Source organism: Abramis brama (genome assembly GCF_963993115.1).
Source record: "Abramis brama genome assembly, chromosome: 18".
Taxonomy (NCBI): Eukaryota; Metazoa; Chordata; class Actinopteri; order Cypriniformes; family Leuciscidae; genus Abramis; species Abramis brama.
Window position 1 is genome coordinate 18646669 of NC_139980.1, and position 17777 is coordinate 18664445.

The 17777-nt window shown below is 39.7% G+C and overlaps 1 protein-coding gene across 1 annotated transcript in view; it reads left to right on the forward strand.

Annotated features, from left to right (window-relative positions):
• opn8c (opsin 8, group member c) overlaps positions 1 to 17777 on the forward strand; it is a 102577-nt gene that overhangs the window by 83219 nt on the left and 1581 nt on the right. The window lies entirely within an intron of this gene.

Here is a 17777-nt window from a genome sequence, read left to right on the forward strand (position 1 = left end):
GCCAGACTCAAGGAATATCAACCTTCTCAGTTGTTGAGAATTCTGGTCTCCGAATGGAGGCGTGGGTTCAAATCCCACTTCTGACAAAGAGTTTTTGTAATGAGAACCTGAATTAATGTAAAGGCAATAAATCTTATATTAGTTTTTGTATTCTTTACACCATGGACAGTGATATGAAAGTGACTTGCAGCTATCAGGATGGCCGAGTGGTCTAAGGCGCCAGACTCAAGGAATATCAACCTTCTCAGTTGTTGAGAATTCTGGTCTCCGAATGGAGGCGTGGGTTCAAATCCCACTTCTGACAAAGAGCTTTTGTAATGAGAACTTGAATTAATGTAAAGGCAATAAATCTTATATTAGTTTTTGTATTCTTTACACCATTGACTGTGATATGAAAGTGACTTGCAAGTGTCAGAATGGCCGAGCGGTCTAAGGCGCCAGACTCAAGGAATATCATCCTTCTCAGTTGTTGAGAATTCTGGTCTCCAAATGGAGGCGTGGGTTCAAATCCCACTTCTGACAAAGAGCTTTTGTAATGAGAACCTGAATTAATGTAAAGGCAATAAATCTTATAATATTTTTGGATGTATTTAACCATGGACAGTGATATGAAAGTAACTTGAGAGTGTCAGGATGGCCGAGCGGTCTAAGGCGCCAGACTCAAGGAATATCATCCTTCTCAGTTGTTGAGAATTCTGGTCTCCAAATGGAGGCGTGGGTTCAAATCCCACTTCTGACAAAGAGCTTTTGTAATGAGAACCTGAATCAATGTAAAGGCAATAAATCATATATTATTTGTTGTATTTTTACACCATGGACAGTGATATGAAAGTGACTTGCAGGTGTCAGGATGGCCGAGTGGTCTAAGGCGCCAGACTCAAGGAATATCAACCTTCTCAGTTGTTGAGAATTCTGGTCTCCGAATGGAGGCGTGGGTTCAAATCCCACTTCTGACAAAGAGCTTTTGTAATGAGAACCTGAATTAATGTAAAGGCAATAAGTCATATATTATTTGTTGTATTCTTTACACCATTGACTGTGATATGAAAGTGACTTGCGAGTGTCAGAATGGCCGAGCGGTCTAAGGCGCCACACTCAAGGAATATCATCCTTCTCAGTTGTTGAGAATTCTGGTCTCCAAATGGAGGCGTGGGTTCAAATCCCACTTCTGACAAAGAGCTTTTGTAATGAGAACCTGAATTAATGTAAAGGCAATAAATTATATATTAGTTTTTGTATTCTTTACACCATTGACTGTGATATGAAAGTGACTTGCAGATGTCAGGATGGCCGAGTGGTCTAAGGCACCAGACTCAAGGAATTTCAACCTTCTCAGTTGTTGAGAATTCTGTTCTCCGAATGGAGGCGTGGGTTCAAATCCCACTTCTGACAAAGAGTTTTTGTAATGAGAACCTGAATTAATGTAAAGGCAATAAATCTTATATTAGTTTTTGTATTCTTTACACCATGGACATTGATATGAAAGTGACTTGCAGCTATCAGGATGGCCGAGTGGTCTAAGGCGCCAGACTCAAGGAATATCAACCTTCTCAGTTGTTGAGAATTCTGGTCTCCGAATGGAGGCATGGGCTCAAATCCCACTTCTGACAAAGAGCTTTTGTAATGAGAACTTGAATTAATGTAAAGGCAATAAATCTTATATTATTTTTTGTATTCTTTACACCATTGACTGTGATATGAAAGTGACTTGCAAGTGTCAGGATGGCCGAGCGGTCTAAGGCGCCAGACTCAAGGAATATCATCCTTCTCAGTTGTTGAGAATTCTGGTCTCCGAATAGAGGCGTGGGTTCAAATCCCACTTCTGATAAAGAGCGTCTGTAATGAGAACCTGAATTAATGTAAAGGCAATGAATTTTATAATATTTGTTGTATTCTTTACACCATGGACAGTGATATGAAAGTGACTTGCAGGTGTCAGGATGGCCGAGTGGTCTAAGGCGCCAGACTCAAGGAATATCAACCTTCTCAGTTGTTGAGAATTCTGGTCTCCGAATGGAGGCGTGGGTTCAAATCCCACTTCTGACAAAGAGTTTTTGTAATGAGAACCTGAATTAATGTAAAGGCAATAAATCTTATATTAGTTTTTGTATTCTTTACACCATGGACATTGATATGAAAGTGACTTGCAGCTATCAGGATGGCCGAGTGGTCTAAGGCGCCAGACTCAAGGAATATCAACCTTCTCAGTTGTTGAGAATTCTGGTCTCCGAATGGAGGCGTGGGTTCAAATCCCACTTCTGACAAAGAGCTTTTGTAATGAGAACCTGAATTAATGTAAAGGCAATAAGTCATATATTATTTGTTGTATTCTTTACACCATTGACTGTGATATGAAAGTGACTTGCGAGTGTCAGAATGGCCGAGCGGTCTAAGGCGCCAGACTCAAGGAATATCATCCTTCTCAGTTGTTGAGAATTCTGGTCTCCAAATGGAGGCGTGGGTTCAAATCCCACTTCTGACAAAGAGCTTTTGTAATGAGAACCTGAATTAATGTAAAGGCAAAAAATTATATATTAGTTTTTGTATTCTTTACACCATTGACTGTGATATGAAAGTGACTTGCGAGTGTCAGGATGGCCGAGCGGTCTAAGGCGCCAGACTCAAGGAATATCATCCTTCTCAGTTGTTGAGAATTCTGGTCTCCAAATGGAGGCGTGGGTTCAAATCCCACTTCTGACAAAGAGCTTTTGTAATGAGAACCTGAATCAATGTAAAGGCAATAAATCATATATTATTTGTTGTATTTTTACACCATGGACAGTGATATAAAAGTGACTTGCAGATGTCAGGATGGCCGAGTGGTCTAAGGCACCAGACTCAAGGAATTTCAACCTTCTCAGTTGTTGAGAATTCTGTTCTCCGAATGGAGGCGTGGGTTCAAATCCCACTTCTGACAAAGAGCTTTTGTAATGAGAACCTGAATTAATGTAAAGGCAATAAGTCATATATTATTTGTTGTATTCTTTACACCACTGACTGTGATATGAAAGTGACTTTCGAGTGTCAGAATGGCCGAGCGGTCTAAGGCGCCAGAGTCAAGGAATATCATCCTTCTCAGTTGTTGAGAATTCTGGTCTCCAAATGGAGGTTTGGGTTCAAATCCCACTTCTGACAAAGAGCTTTTGTAATGTGAACCTGAATTAATGTAAAGGCAATAAATCTTATAATATTTTTGGATGTATTTAACCATGGACAGTGATATGAAAGTGACTTGCGAGTGTCCGGATGGCCGAGCGGTCTAAGGCGCCAGACTCAAGGAATATCATCCTTCTCAGTTGTTGAGAATTCTGGTCTCCAAATGGAGGCGTTGGTTCAAATCCCACTTCTGACAAAGAGCTTTTGTAATGAGAACCTGAATCAATGTAAAGGCAATAAATCATATATTATTTGTTGTATTTTTACACCATGGACAGTGATATGAAAGTGACTTGCAGATGTCAGGATGGCCGAGTGGTCTAAGGCGCCAGACTCAAGGAATATCAACCTTCTCAGTTGTTGAGAATTCTGGTCTCCGAATGGAGGCATGGGCTCAAATCCCACTTCTGACAAAGAGCTTTTGTAATGAGAACTTGAATTAATGTAAAGGCAATAAATCTTATATTATTTTTTGTATTCTTTACACCATTGACTGTGATATGAAAGTGACTTGCAAGTGTCAGGATGGCCGAGCGGTCTAAGGCGCCAGACTCAAGGAATATCATCCTTCTCAGTTGTTGAGAATTCTGGTCTCCGAATAGAGGCGTGGGTTCAAATCCCACTTCTGATAAAGAGCGTCTGTAATGAGAACCTGAATTAATGTAAAGGCAATGAATTTTATAATATTTGTTGTATTCTTTACACCATGGACAGTGATATGAAAGTGACTTGCAGGTGTCAGGATGGCCGAGTGGTCTAAGGCGCCAGACTCAAGGAATATCAACCTTCTCAGTTGTTGAGAATTCTGGTCTCCGAATGGAGGCGTGGGTTCAAATCCCACTTCTGACAAAGAGTTTTTGTAATGAGAACCTGAATTAATGTAAAGGCAATAAATCTTATATTAGTTTTTGTATTCTTTACACCATGGACATTGATATGAAAGTGACTTGCAGCTATCAGGATGGCCGAGTGGTCTAAGGCGCCAGACTCAAGGAATATCAACCTTCTCAGTTGTTGAGAATTCTGGTCTCCGAATGGAGGCGTGGGTTCAAATCCCACTTCTGACAAAGAGCTTTTGTAATGAGAACCTGAATTAATGTAAAGGCAGTAAGTCATATATTATTTGTTGTATTCTTTACACCATTGACTGTGATATGAAAGTGACTTGCGAGTGTCAGAATGGCCGAGCGGTCTAAGGCGCCAGACTCAAGGAATATCAACCTTCTCAGTTGTTGAGAATTCTGGTCTCCAAATGGAGGCGTGGGTTCAAATCCCACTTCTGACAAAGAGCTTTTGTAATGAGAACCTGAATTAATGTAAAGGCAATAAGTCATATATTATTTGTTGTATTCTTTACACCACTGACTGTGATATGAAAGTGACTTTCGAGTGTCAGAATGGCCGAGCGGTCTAAGGCGCCAGAGTCAAGGAATATCATCCTTCTCAGTTGTTGAGAATTCTGGTCTCCAAATGGAGGTTTGGGTTCAAATCCCACTTCTGACAAAGAGCTTTTGTAATGTGAACCTGAATTAATGTAAAGGCAATAAATCTTATAATATTTTTGGATGTATTTAACCATGGACAGTGATATGAAAGTGACTTGCGAGTGTCCGGATGGCCGAGCGGTCTAAGGCGCCAGACTCAAGGAATATCATCCTTCTCAGTTGTTGAGAATTCTGGTCTCCAAATGGAGGCGTTGGTTCAAATCCCACTTCTGACAAAGAGCTTTTGTAATGAGAACCTGAATCAATGTAAAGGCAATAAATCATATATTATTTGTTGTATTTTTACACCATGGACAGTGATATGAAAGTGACTTGCAGATGTCAGGATGGCCGAGTGGTCTAAGGCGCCAGACTCAAGGAATATCAACCTTCTCAGTTGTTGAGAATTCTGGTCTCCGAATGGAGGCATGGGCTCAAATCCCACTTCTGACAAAGAGCTTTTGTAATGAGAACTTGAATTAATGTAAAGGCAATAAATCTTATATTATTTTTTGTATTCTTTACACCATTGACTGTGATATGAAAGTGACTTGCAAGTGTCAGGATGGCCGAGCGGTCTAAGGCGCCAGACTCAAGGAATATCATCCTTCTCAGTTGTTGAGAATTCTGGTCTCCGAATAGAGGCGTGGGTTCAAATCCCACTTCTGATAAAGAGCGTCTGTAATGAGAACCTGAATTAATGTAAAGGCAATGAATTTTATAATATTTGTTGTATTCTTTACACCATGGACAGTGATATGAAAGTGACTTGCAGGTGTCAGGATGGCCGAGTGGTCTAAGGCGCCAGACTCAAGGAATATCAACCTTCTCAGTTGTTGAGAATTCTGGTCTCCGAATGGAGGCGTGGGTTCAAATCCCACTTCTGACAAAGAGTTTTTGTAATGAGAACCTGAATTAATGTAAAGGCAATAAATCTTATATTAGTTTTTGTATTCTTTACACCATGGACATTGATATGAAAGTGACTTGCAGCTATCAGGATGGCCGAGTGGTCTAAGGCGCCAGACTCAAGGAATATCAACCTTCTCAGTTGTTGAGAATTCTGGTCTCCGAATGGAGGCGTGGGTTCAAATCCCACTTCTGACAAAGAGCTTTTGTAATGAGAACCTGAATTAATGTAAAGGCAATAAGTCATATATTATTTGTTGTATTCTTTACACCATTGACTGTGATATGAAAGTGACTTGCGAGTGTCAGAATGGCCGAGCGGTCTAAGGCGCCAGACTCAAGGAATATCATCCTTCTCAGTTGTTGAGAATTCTGGTCTCCAAATGGAGGCGTGGGTTCAAATCCCACTTCTGACAAAGAGCTTTTGTAATGAGAACCTGAATTAATGTAAAGGCAAAAAATTATATATTAGTTTTTGTATTCTTTACACCATTGATTGTGATATGAAAGTGACTTGCGAGTGTCAGGATGGCCGAGCGGTCTAAGGCGCCAGACTCAAGGAATATCATCCTTCTCAGTTGTTGAGAATTCTGGTCTCCAAATGGAGGCGTGGGTTCAAATCCCACTTCTGACAAAGAGCTTTTGTAATGAGAACCTGAATCAATGTAAAGGCAATAAATCATATATTATTTGTTGTATTTTTACACCATGGACAGTGATATAAAAGTGACTTGCAGATGTCAGGATGGCCGAGTGGTCTAAGGCACCAGACTCAAGGAATTTCAACCTTCTCAGTTGTTGAGAATTCTGTTCTCCGAATGGAGGCGTGGGTTCAAATCCCACTTCTGACAAAGAGCTTTTGTAATGAGAACCTGAATTAATGTAAAGGCAATAAGTCATATATTATTTGTTGTATTCTTTACACCACTGACTGTGATATGAAAGTGACTTTCGAGTGTCAGAATGGCCGAGCAGTCTAAGGCGCCAGAGTCAAGGAATATCATCCTTCTCAGTTGTTGAGAATTCTGGTCTCCAAATGGAGGTTTGGGTTCAAATCCCACTTCTGACAAAGAGCTTTTGTAATGTGAACCTGAATTAATGTAAAGGCAATAAATCTTATAATATTTTTGGATGTATTTAACCATGGACAGTGATATGAAAGTGACTTGCGAGTGTCTGGATGGCCGAGCGGTCTAAGGCGCCAGACTCAAGGAATATCATCCTTCTCAGTTGTTGAGAATTCTGGTCTCCAAATGGAGGCGTTGGTTCAAATCCCACTTCTGACAAAGAGCTTTTGTAATGAGAACCTGAATCAATGTAAAGGCAATAAATCATATATTATTTGTTGTATTTTTACACCATGGACAGTGATATGAAAGTGACTTGCAGATGTCAGGATGGCCGAGTGGTCTAAGGCGCCAGACTCAAGGAATATCAACCTTCTCAGTTGTTGAGAATTCTGGTCTCCGAATGGAGGCATGGGCTCAAATCCCACTTCTGACAAAGAGCTTTTGTAATGAGAACTTGAATTAATGTAAAGGCAATAAATCTTATATTATTTTTTGTATTCTTTACACCATTGACTGTGATATGAAAGTGACTTGCAAGTGTCAGGATGGCCGAGCGGTCTAAGGCGCCAGACTCAAGGAATATCATCCTTCTCAGTTGTTGAGAATTCTGGTCTCCGAATAGAGGCGTGGGTTCAAATCCCACTTCTGATAAAGAGCGTCTGTAATGAGAACCTGAATTAATGTAAAGGCAATGAATTTTATAATATTTGTTGTATTCTTTACACCATGGACAGTGATATGAAAGTGACTTGCAGGTGTCAGGATGGCCGAGTGGTCTAAGGCGCCAGACTCAAGGAATATCAACCTTCTCAGTTGTTGAGAATTCTGGTCTCCGAATGGAGGCGTGGGTTCAAATCCCACTTCTGACAAAGAGTTTTTGTAATGAGAACCTGAATTAATGTAAAGGCAATAAATCTTATATTAGTTTTTGTATTCTTTACACCATGGACATTGATATGAAAGTGACTTGCAGCTATCAGGATGGCCGAGTGGTCTAAGGCGCCAGACTCAAGGAATATCAACCTTCTCAGTTGTTGAGAATTCTGGTCTCCGAATGGAGGCGTGGGTTCAAATCCCACTTCTGACAAAGAGCATTTGTAATGAGAACGCAAATTAATGTAAAGGCAATAAATCCTATTTTATTTTTTGTATTCTTTAAACCATGGACAGTGATATGAAAGTGACTTGCAAGTATCAGGATGGCCGAATGGTCTAAGGCGCCAGACTCAAGGAATATCAACCTTCTCAGTTGTTGAGAATTCTGGTCTCCGAAAGGAGGCGGGGTTTCAATTCCCACTTCTGACAAAGAGCTTTTGTAATGAGAACCTGAATTAATGTAAAGGCAATAAATCTTATAATATTTTTGGATGTATTTAACCATGGACAGTGATATGAAAGTGACTTGCAGGTGTCAGGATGGCCGAGTGGTCTAAGGCGCCAGACTCAAGGAATATCAACCTTCTCAGTTGTTGAGAATTCTGGTCTCCGAATGGAGGCGTGGGTTCAAATCCCACTTCTGACAAAGAGTTTTTGTAATGAGAACCTGAATTAATGTAAAGGCAATAAATCTTATATTAGTTTTTGTATTCTTTACACCATGGACAGTGATATGAAAGTGACTTGCAGCTATCAGGATGGCCGAGTGGTCTAAGGCGCCAGACTCAAGGAATATCAACCTTCTCAGTTGTTGAGAATTCTGGTCTCCGAATGGAGGCGTGGGTTCAAATCCCACTTCTGACAAAGAGCTTTTGTAATGAGAACCTGAATTAATGTAAAGGCAATAAGTCATATATTATTTGTTGTATTCTTTACACCATTGACTGTGATATGAAAGTGACTTGCGAGTGTCAGAATGGCCGAGCGGTCTAAGGCGCCAGACTCAAGGAATGTCATCCTTCTCAGTTGTTGAGAATTCTGGTCTCCAAATGGAGGCGTGGGTTCAAATCCCACTTCTGACAAAGAGCTTTTGTAATGAGAACCTGAATTAATGTAAAGGCAATAAATTATATATTAGTTTTTGTATTCTTTACACCATTGACTGTGATATGAAAGTGACTTGCGAGTGTCAGGATGGCCGAGCGGTCTAAGGCGCCAGACTCAAGGAATATCATTCTTCTCAGTTGTTGAGAATTCTGTTCTCCGAATGGAGGCGTGGGTTCAAATCCCACTTCTGACAAAGAGCTTTTGTAATGAGAACCTGAATTAATGTAAAGGCAATAAATTATATATTAGTTTTTGTATTCTTTACACCATTGACTGTGATATGAAAGTGACTTGCAAGTATCAGGATGGCCGAATGGTCTAAGGCTTCAGACGCAAGGAGAATCAACCTGTTGAGAATTCTGGTCTCTGAATGGAGACGTGGGTTCAAATCCCACTTCTGACAAAGAGCTTTTGTAATGAGAACCTGAATTAATGTAAAGGCAATAAGTCATATATTATTTGTTGTATTCTTTACACCATTGACTGTGATATGAAAGTGACTTGCGAGTGTCAGAATGGCCGAGCGGTCTAAGGCGCCAGACTCAAGGAATATCATCCTTCTCAGTTGTTGTGAATTCTGGTCTCCAAATGGAGGCGTGGGTTCAAATCCCACTTCTGACAAAGAGCTTTTGTAATGAGAACCTGAATTAATGTAAAGGCAATAAATCTTATAATATTTTTGGATGTATTTAACCATGGACAGTGATATGAAAGTGATTTGCGAGTGTCAGGATGGCCGAGCGTCTAAGGCGCCAGACTCAAGGAATATCATCCTTCTCAGTTGTTGAGAATTCTGGTCTCCAAATGGAGGCGTGGGTTCAAATCCCACTTCTGACAAAGAGCTTTTGTAATGAGAACCTGAATCAATGTAAAGGCAATAAATCATATATTATTTGTTGTATTCTTTACACCATGGACAGTGATATGAAAGTGACTTGCAGATGTCAGGATGGCCGAGTGGTCTAAGGTGCCAGACTCAAAGAATATCAACCTCCTCAGTTGTTGAGAATTCTCGTCTCCGAATGGAGGCGTGGGTTCAAATCCCACTTCTGACAAAGAGTTTTTGTAATGAGAACCTGAATTAATGTAAAGGCAATAAATCTTATAATATTTTTGGATGTATTTAACCATGGACAGTGATATGAAAGTGTCTTGCAAGTGTCAGGATGGCCGAGCGGTCTAAGGTGCCAGACTCAAGGAATATCAACCTTCTCAGTTGTTGAGAATTCTGGTCTCCGAAAGGAGGCGGGGTTTCAATTCCCACTTCTGACAAAGAGCTTTTGTAATGAGAACCTGAATTAATGTAAAGGCAATAAATCTTATAATATTTTTGGATGTATTTAACCATGGACAGTGATATTAAAGTGACTTGCAGGTGTCAGGATGGCCGAGTGGTCTAAGGCGCCAGACTCAAGGAATATCATCCTTCTCAGTTGTTGAGAATTCAGGTCTCCGAATGGAGGCGTGGGTTCAAATCCCACTTCTGACAAAGAGTTTTTGTAATGAGAACCTGAATTAATGTAAAGGCAATAAATCTTATTTTAGTTTTTGTATTCTTTACACCATGGACAGTGATATGAAAGTGACTTGCAGCTATCAGGATGGCCGAGTGGTCTAAGGCGCCAGACTCAAGGAATATCAACCTTCTCAGTTGTTGAGAATTCTGGTCTCCGAATGGAGGCGTGGGTTCAAATCCCACTTCTGACAAAGAGCTTTTGTAATGAGAACCTGAATTAATGTAAAGGCAATAAGTCATATATTATTTGTTGTATTCTTTACACCATTGACTGTGATATGAAAGTGACTTGCGAGTGTCAGAATGGCCGAGCGGTCTAAGGCGCCAGACTCAAGGAATATCATCCTTCTCAGTTGTTGTGAATTCTGGTCTCCAAATGGAGGTGTGGGTTCAAATCCCACTTCTGACAAAGAGCTTTTGTAATGAGAACCTGAATTAATGTAAAGGCAATAAATCTTATAATATTTTTGGATGTATTTAACCATGGACAGTGATATGAAAGTGATTTGCGAGTGTCAGGATGGCCGAGCGTCTAAGGCGCCAGACTCAAGGAACATCATCCTTCTCAGTTGTTGAGAATTCTGGTCTCCAAATGGAGGCGTGGGTTCAAATCCCACTTCTGACAAAGAGCTTTTGTAATGAGAACCTGAATCAATGTAAAGGCAATAAATCATATATTATTTGTTGTATTTTTACACCATGGACAGTGATATGAAAGTGACTTGCAGATGTCAGGATGGCCGAGTGGTCTAAGGCGCCAGACTCAAGGAATTTCAACCTTCTCAGTTGTTGAGAATTCTCGTCTCCGAATGGAGGCGTGGGTTCAAATCCCACTTCTGACAAAGAGTTTTTGTAATGAGAACCTGAATTAATGTAAAGGCAATAAATCTTATAATATTTTTGGATGTATTTAACCATGGACAGTGATATGAAAGTGTCTTGCAAGTGTCAGGATGGCCGAGCGGTCTAAGGCGCCAGACTCAAGGAATATCAACCTTCTCAGTTGTTGAGAATTCTGGTCTCCGAAAGGAGGCGGGGTTTCAATTCCCACTTCTGACAAAGAGCTTCTGTAATGAGAACCTGAATTAATGTAAAGGCAATAAATCTTATAATATTTTTTGGATGTATTTAACCATGGACAGTGATATGAAAGTGACTTGCAGGTGTCAGGATGGCCGAGTGGTCTAAGGCGCCAGACTCAAGGAATATCAACCTTCTCAGTTGTTGAGAATTCTGGTCTCCGAATGGAGGCGTGGGTTCAAATCCCACTTCTGACAAAGAGCTTTTGTAATGAGAACCTGAATTAATGTAAAGGCAATAAATCTTATATTAGTTTTTGTATTCTTTACACCATGGACAGTGATATGAAAGTGACTTGCAGATGTCAGGATGGCCGAGTGGTCTAAGGCGCCAGACTCAAAGAATATCAACCTTCTCAGTTGTTGAGAATTCTGGTCTCCGAATGGAGGCATGGGCTCAAATCCCACTTCTGACAAAGAGCTTTTGTAATGAGAACTTGAATTAATGTAAAGGCAATAAATCTTATATTATTTTTTGTATTCTTTACACCATTGACTGTGATATGAAAGTGACTTGCAAGTGTCAGGATGGCCGAGCGGTCTAAGGCGCCAGACTCAAGGAATATCATCCTTCTCAGTTGTTGAGAATTCTGGTCTCCGAATAGAGGCGTGGGTTCAAATCCCACTTCTGATAAAGAGCGTCTGTAATGAGAACCTGAATTAATGTAAAGGCAATGAATTTTATAATATTTGTTGTATTCTTTACACCATGGACAGTGATATGAAAGTGACTTGCAGGTGTCAGGATGGCCGAGTGGTCTAAGGCGCCAGACTCAAGGAATATCAACCTTCTCAGTTGTTGAGAATTCTCGTCTTTGAATGGAGGCATTGATTCAAACCCCACTTCAGACAAATAGCTTTTGTAATGAGAACTTGAATTAACCCTTCTGCTGCATTAGGATATTTTTGGTCATTTTCAGTTTAATTTCTTTGACCATTTTGTCTGTTTTAATGCAAATGGTATGTAATTTGGCAAAATTGTGACTTTTTGGATAATTTTTTAAATTTTGATCCCATGTTGCATAATATGTATAACACACACTGTGTAGATCAAATAGCAACATCTAGCATCATAATGACCAAAAATGGCCCATTGAAAACCATTAAAATTTCGTTTAAAGCCGGGGCCGTCATTAATACATGAATCATGACTTATGTTGAAACAACCTTTCATTTTGAAGCAAAAGCATTATATTTGCATTATATAGTGTATTCCACCAGATGACCTCACTACATAGGTATTCCCTATGGTGGGAAATGCACGTTATTTTCCTGGTTTCCACTAGGGGCACTATTGACTGTGTTATGAAGCATTTTAATGGCTCAATGATCTAAAATTATGTTTCTGAGTATGTGTGGATGTCTGAGAGCAATGTGTGTCTGTGTTGACAAAAGTGTGTGTGTGTGTGTGTGTAGGTCCTAAATATAACACATGGTGTTTAGGCGAGTGACAAAAATCATAATATCCATCCATCCATCCATCTTCTTCCGCTTATCCGGGGGCTGGGTCGTGGGGGCAGCAGTCTAAGCAGGGATGCCCAGACTTCCTTCTCCCTCGACACTTCCTCCAGCTCTTCCGGGGGGACACCGAGGCGTTCCCAGGCCAGCCGGGAGACATAGTCCCTCCAGCGTGTCCTAGGTCTTCCCCGGGGTCTCCTCCCTCTCGCGCCGGACGGTTTGCCAGAATCTCTTCGAGGCCGACCGGTAGTCCTTCTCCATGGCCTCACCGAACTCCTCCCAAGCCGATTTTTTGCCTCCACAACCACCCGGGCTGCAGTCCGCTTGGCCTGTCGGTATCCGTCAGCTGCCTCAGGAGTCCCACAAGCCAGCCAGGTCCGATAGGACTCCTCCTTCAGCTTTACGGTATCCCTTACTTCCGGTGTCCACCACCGGGTTTGGGGATTGCCGCCTCGACAGGCACCGGAGACCTTACGGCCACAGCTCTGAGTGGCCGCGTTGACAATGAAGGTGGAGAACATGGTCCACTCGGACTCAATATCTCCAGACTCCCTCGGGATCCGGTCGAAGCTCTGCCGGAGGTGGAAGTTGAAGATTTCTCTGACAGGGGATTCGGCCAAACATTCCCAACAGACCCTCACAGTACGTTTGGGTCTGCCGAGTCTGTCCAGCTTCCTCCCTCGCCATCGGATCCAACTCACCACCAGGTGGTAATCAGTTGACTGCTCTGCCCCTCTCTTCACCTGACTGTCCAAGACATACGGCCGGAGGCCAGATGAAACGACCACAAAATCTTTAAATGCACCAGAAATAATGTTGCGGCTAATCTTTGACAGATTCAAGACTGTGATAATCCAAAGCTAAAGTTTTCTCTTTGCATTTAGTCTATGGAAAAGAATTACATTTTTGTGTATTTTCCTCTTATAGTAATTGATGGTATCATCACCAAAACTGAAATTTAAAGGGTTAAAATCCTGAAATTAAATACATATTTGGTAGTTATGATGAGGACTGATGCTGGTTAAAAGATTTAACTCAGTGAAAGTGGAAAAAAATAATAATATATAATAGTTTTATGGCAGTGTTTAGAGTGGACATTTTTGTCCCTTAATGCACTCAACGTCGTAAAATATATAATGCAGCACAAGGGTTAATGCAAATTTAAGAAATCTTATATATATATATATATATATATATATATATATATATATATATATATATATATATATATATATATATATATATTTTTTTTTTTTTTTTTTTTTTTTTTTTCCAACATTGACATATATGGGATTCGGCTTCACAAACATAGTAGTGATTCTCAGAATGGCTGTTTCGACCTTCTTAGTTTGTGAAAATGCCGGTCTCTGAATAGAGGCTTGGGTTCAAATCCCACTTCTGACGAAGAACTTTTGTAATGAGAACTTGAATTAATGTAAAGGCAATGAATCTTATACTATTTTGTTGCATTTTTTTCCACCATGGACAGTGATTTGACTGAGCTTCACAAAGATAGGAGTTATTATCAGAATGGCAAATGCAAGGAGTTTAAACCTTCTCAGATGTTGAGGATTCTGGTCTCCGAATGGAGGTGTGGGTTCAAATCTCACTTTTGACAAAACTTTTGGCTTTTGTAATGAGAACTTGAATTAATGTAAAGGAAATAAATCTAATATGATTTTTTTGTGTATTTTTCCTCAGCCATGGACAGTGATAGGACTGAGCTTCACAAAGTTGGCTGAGAGTGTAAGAATGGCTGAGTGTTCTAAGGTGTCAGACTCAAAGAATTTCAACCTTTTGGTTGAATTCTGGTCTCTGAATGGAGGCATGGGTTTAAATCTTACTTCTGACTAAGACTGAGCAGACTAGAATAAATATTTGAAATAATGTCTTGGCAAAAAAATGCTTTCAATTACCTTTTATATTTTGCCTCATGGAGGTTCCTGTGTTAGCAGCACTGATCATAACTGATCATAATCTCGGGTGTGGTCCTCGAGTGATCGTTTACCTTGTCGCAGACGGATGAGCCATTGCGGTCAGACATCCTGTAACGGTTGAAACAGGCAAATAAGCCGACAGAGAAGAGGATCCACATGAAGTTTGGTTTAATAGTGATGTTACATATGTATGACACCGAAGCTTCAAAGCATGTATAGAGTTTGCAGCACAATTTCTTATGAAGCTCCATGCCGGAGTGGGTACTGATTTCAGAGAAACACGTGATCAACGAAAAACGAAGCCTGACTTTCTTTCCAGTCACGTGAATGCTTTACTTTCCATCTTGGAAGGTTTGAATCCAGACCACTAGTCTATGGATTTTTGGAAGTTTAAATCCATTTACTATTTTTTATATATATATAAACATATAGCCTGTATTACATTGCCATATATTCTGTAAACTAGAAGAAAAAAAAATAGTTGCACTCCAAGTAGACAAAAAATAATTTTTCTTCAAGTGCGTAGAGCCATGGGAATACTTGAAAATAAGTAAGAGGGTTGCTGGCCGCACACTGAATGCAGTAAAGACTGAAGAAGTCTAGCAAAACATAATTTATTTTAATAAGTTGCATCGTTATCATATATTCTGCCATATAAATAGTATAAAAAACATAAAATAATTAGAGCACCATTTACTTGCATAAAAACAGCAATAAAAAAAACCCTGTTGGTATTATAATTAGTATTATTTTCATTCTTTGACACTTCATTTATTGCCACATTTTAATATTTGAATTAAATTTTCAGAAAACTAAACACATTTACCATTGTCAGGCTTTTATTTGTGCTTAATTGGATAAAACAGAGCTCCACCAGGTTAATAGCTGCTGTAAATTTGACCTGCCTCATGATGCCGCTGTTTTCAACACTCTTAATGCTTCAAATCTTTTCCCGAAATATGGAAATTATTGAAGGTGACTATGGTAACAAACAAGGCCAGCAAAACAAGGAAAACAGGAACTGAATAGAGGAAATGAACATAGAAACAATGGTAAAGGACACTTCAACTTAAAAGTCTAAAACACAAGACAGGGGAACAACACCGGGATCATGACAGATCCACTCGTCAACATTACTGTAGTAAAAGCTGCACAATGGCAAGTTTAAATTCAGCCATTTGTGTTTGAACCAGAAACTGATTCAGAAGAAGAGGAAGAGTGAATTATACAGGCTTGTCTACAAGTGGATGTATCAGAATGGTAGGCTAATGTGTTTTGTGTATCGCTGTCCACGTCGGACACATGACGGTAACTGATATGATTAGCCTTCTGACTATGTGATAAAACAGCTAATAATGTGTTACTGTTACACAAACCATGTTCCCGTTCCATGTCTCAGAGTAAGACAGCTGCCCCCTAAAAATCAGCATCCTAGAAACACTTTGAACACTTTGAACAACTTAGCACTTATATTACATCATAACATTGTAATATATCATATAATTACATCATATAATTCACATCACATACATATACATCAATACATCATATAACTCACATGCTATATTGCTAAAATTACCCGATTTTTCATATCAACAGAAAAATATACTGGGATAACTAACAGGTACCTGCGGACTGTCAGTACTAACAGTATGTTGCTGTTGGAGGGTAGCGGTTCCATGGGAGGAGATTGAAGAGCTGGCAGCGGAATCAGAATGATCTGATGAAAGAGACAAGTGTTCCCTGGACTCAGGGAATAGTCATGAATAGATTTGGATAGATCATTGTGGAATCTCTTTATTTCAGCCACTGCTGCTGCATCCAGATTTCCTTAATAATTTTTCCCTTAAACGCATTCCTCAGGTCTCTAGTGACCCGGGACATCATTCACTACCCTCCTCCTCATTCAATTTTTAAAGTTAGACATCAACCTTTTTAGTATTTCTCAAGCAATTCATTATAAACCATATAACAAGAAAACAATAATAAAACAATAATAAAAATATAAAATAATATAAATATAAAATATAATTCCTCCTTTTCCCATTTATTTTTTGTAAAAAAAATGTATGGGGTCACTAATGACCTGAGGTGTGTAACAGTGTACGTATATATTTATACACAACAATAATTTAATCTTTGATGACCGAATAAGTGCAATTCACCTTTATTGTACATGGTGGCAATGTCTGATACACAATGATGAAGTGACGTTTCACTCATAGTTACCGCAGGCAGAAAATAAAAGAATAGGGAGTATCATCAGCAAAACTTGAAATGGCTCAGTGATTTACTGCAGATCAAGTACTGAACGCAATCAAATATTAGTGTCACTGTCACTTGATGGTGTATCTGGTGAAGAAGCTGTCAGCAATCAAAAGGTTGATGTTGAAAATGATAGTTTTGAGAATATGATTGAGAGGGCGAATATGATCCAGATGCTGAATGTAATGAGCTCTGACGAGGACAGTGATGATGGTATAAAACATCTGCTTAAAGAGATCCATCCGTGTTAGATATAGATCTGGGTCTCTAAAGACCCTAATATTTAATAATGATTGGCGAAACATTCATGGATTTAAGGGTTTATGGTGTTCCCAAACCAAAATTATTTTTGAGATGGATGAATGACAGAAACCACGGTCATCTTTGTTCCTGGGTCAACATATTTTATTGATCCTCGAAATTCAATCCTAACCCCATCCCTACCAGTAAGTTTTCCCTAAGATCAGAGGGAAATGATAGGTGAATAACACTGATGTAGAAGCACCTAACCCTGGTTATAAGCCTAAACTTGACATAAACTGTAAACTTGTCCCTCAAATCTGATTGGTTGGCTGGAATGTTGTTCCAGGAACATGTTGCACTTGGTGAAACCATGATCACCCAGAAGGGCGACTATTGAGAAGTCCTTTGTGGGCTTGGAACTAGAAGTCTTCTTGTTTTCTATGAGATGCCTGGCAGTTGTCCAAGCTTTCACAAAGTATTTTTGTAATCCAAATACAAATTACTCAGAAAATAAATAAACAGTTTTAATAAACGAAAGGTATCCACTTGGAGTATCTCAGGAGAAAACAGCAACACCAACCACACACTATTAATTATGATAACCAACAGCAAACAGAACCAAACTGGGAGTATATATCAGAAGTGCAATTGCATTGCAAATATATATATATATATAT